At 48.0% G+C, this 2866-nt stretch overlaps 1 protein-coding gene across 1 annotated transcript in view; it reads right to left on the minus strand.

Moving 5' to 3' along the window:
* Positions 1 to 2209, minus strand: part of IGSF1 (immunoglobulin superfamily member 1) — a 15785-nt gene extending 13576 nt beyond the window's left edge. Inside the window, exon 1 of the mRNA XM_032757616.2 lies at positions 2117 to 2209. The gene's annotated coding sequence lies outside the window, so the exon portion shown is untranslated. The remainder of the gene's footprint in view (positions 1 to 2116) is intronic.
* Positions 2210 to 2866: the final 657 nt, after the last annotated feature.

Raw genomic sequence — 2866 nt, forward strand, 5'->3', positions numbered from 1 at the left:
GTGTATATATATGTATATATGTGTGTATATATGTGTATATATATAGTATATGTGTGTGTGTGTGTGTGTGTATATATATATAGAGAGAGAGAGAGAGAGAGAGAGAGAGTCCTCCAACAACTTAAGAGAGGGGGCATTACTACCATCCCCATTTTATTGATGAACAAACTGAGGCTTAGAGAGGATACATAATTTGCCCAAAGTCAAAAGATGTTAAATATTAGAGCCCAAATTAGAATCCATGTTTAACTCCAAGGCCTATGGATCTAAAACAATGATTTAAACTCCCAGAGGGACCCTTCACTCCCTCTTCACCCTCCTTTACCCCTCTCACTTGATCCCTTGGATATCCTTCCCTTCCATAGAATGCTTTAGATCCAATATTACTCTCATTCTTGTTTCCTACCCCTAAAAGCTCAATACCCCAGTGTCAAGCATGTGTTAGAAAATCAAGCTGCTTGAGTTAATTTACATAAGGTCTAAATGATTCTTTCGTTGCCCTTAACTTCTAAACAGCTTTGTTGGTTGCCTCTAAGGGAAATGGAATTGTTTGAATCTCAGGAAATACAGCAAAGATATTTGAGTTCAGGGAGGCTTTCCATTCTCCCCGACCAAAGTCATTATTTACCATAGGCCTTGCATATACACAAGGTAGACTCTTGAGCTTTCATGCCTCTCTCCACCTCCCCCCACAGTAACCTTTCACCAAGGGAAGGTATGTCCCAGCCACACAAACTCAAGCTAATTCTCTTCCACCAACTTTCTACTGGGAGTCTGAAGTCCTGGCTGACTCCAGCTGTTATTAAATCTTAGCTCAGAAGAGTAGGGAAGAGGCAGCTCCCAGAACAGAGAAAGGAACTGATTTTGCTTTTCCAGACTGACCTTGGACCTCAGCCTCTAACTTGCCCCACTGCTAACACTGGATAGGATGGAGGAGCAGGAAGAGGAGGATATTTCGTGTTCAAAATATCTGGACTGTAGGGAACAAGTGGACAGTGAGAAATCCAAGGAAGCGTAGGTCCATTGTACATTTTTCACTTTGTATCAAAGGATTTTCAGATTACCCACTCTGAATTTTCCTTATCTGTAAAGTGGGGGAGTAATATCGACCTAACATTATTGTTGTGTTGGGTTAGAGATAATACATGTACAGTGCCAGGCACACAGTGAACATTACATTTTAAAAAGATGCTTATTTTTTCTTCTTTTCAAAGGGGGCATCAAACTGGTGTAGGACCTAAAGATGCCCTCTCCATTTCAGTTCCTACAGTCCCTTGCTCCCACTCCTCTCAGGGCCAGGCCAAAGCTTGGATGCTACCCTGTTGCTTTGTTACCCTGGGGCTTTGGGCCAGGAGTTTTTGGGGGAAGCCAGGTTCCACTGCCAAGGGAGAGGTTCAACCTGGGATTACACCCAGGAAATGCCATCTGAGGTTTCAGCCTTGCCTCTTGGACCCCTAAACCAGGATCTTTGCCTACTGGAGGATTGAGGGGAGTCAGGGAAGCTGGGCTTTTTGGCATGGCTGACCCCTCCTCAATCACTAAGGAAATTGTACCATTTATATTCAGCCCAAATGATGAATCTTATACCGGGGGAACGTGAGAACAGCCCCAAGCCTCAGGTTAGTTGGCCACGCCCATTTTGGCCTTTCACCCCACCCCCACCCCCAACTTTGGCTGCCTAGCCATTTTACCCTTCCCTCCTACTCCACCTCAAGCACTTTCCCCACCCTTAGGCAGCACCGCAGTGCTTTTGAGGGTGACATATCTGAAATGTCTAATGGCTCGCCCCCTGCATAGCTTTGAGGGCTTCAGGAATCAAAGGGGTTGGGCTCGGCGGGGGTGCCGGGTACATGCTCCGCTGAGGGTTTGGAGGGAAGACTGAGAAGGAAAAGGGGAGATATCTACAGTGCCCAGAGATTCTCACCGAGGCAGGTCTGGGATCCGGGGAGGAAAGGAGAAAGGCAGGAATGAAGGGGGTGGGGGGACAGACTGGGGAGCAGTTTGATTTACGGCAATTAATTACAGCAAGGAGACTCTTTCGGGGTTTTGTTTAGGATCCGGTGGCCAGTATTTAATCTTCAGCCACTGAACTATGCGCTCATTTGTAGGTACTTACGGTAGTTGAAGGCCCGCTCCGATGTTGGAGATTCTCCAGTGAGCTCCTCCAGATGCAGCAAACTGCCCGGCATGAGAAGAGCTGTCTAAGGACAGCCTCTTCGGCTCTGAGCCCCGCCTTCCTCTCTCCCCCGCCCGCCTGCCGGCCCGCCCCAACCTCCTCCCCTCCCTGCGCCGGGCTCTGAGAGCCCACCTACACCAACTCTGCCTAGCACCTGCAGTCCTCTGACGACGGGGATTTCTACGCCCCTCCCAGCTCCCCGCCTCTCTCCGGACTCCCTGCAGAGGTTGCTGGAGCCAAATTCAGGCCCCTGCCCCCTCGCCTGTCTCTCAGAGTTTCATTGGGTCACTGTATTCTGGGGGGGGAGAAGGCCAGCTCTCAAGAAGATTTGTAGATCCTTCTCTCCAGCTCCCCAATACCTTTGTCGGGATCTCAGATCTTCCCCTGCCCATTTAACGCCCCATTTATGCATAAACATCACCACAGTTTAAGTGCCTACTATGTGCCCCTGGGCCCTGGGATCCATTATTTCTCATCTTCAGAGCAACTCTACAAAATAAATGTTACTCCCCTGAGTTTTACATATGAGGAAACTGAAACTCGGAGAGGGTTAAGTAACTTGGACAGCCTTCAAAGTCCATCTTGGGGTAAAAGCCCAGGCTTTAGAGACAAATTTATATTTTAGTCCACATTTTACATTCAATAGTTGTGTGACCTCAAGCGAGTGAATAAACTCTCTGAGTCCCAGGT

This window comes from Hylobates moloch, unplaced genomic scaffold (genome assembly GCF_009828535.3).
Source record: "Hylobates moloch isolate HMO894 unplaced genomic scaffold, HMol_V3 SCAFFOLD_7, whole genome shotgun sequence".
Lineage (NCBI taxonomy): Eukaryota > Metazoa > Chordata > Mammalia > Primates > Hylobatidae > Hylobates > Hylobates moloch.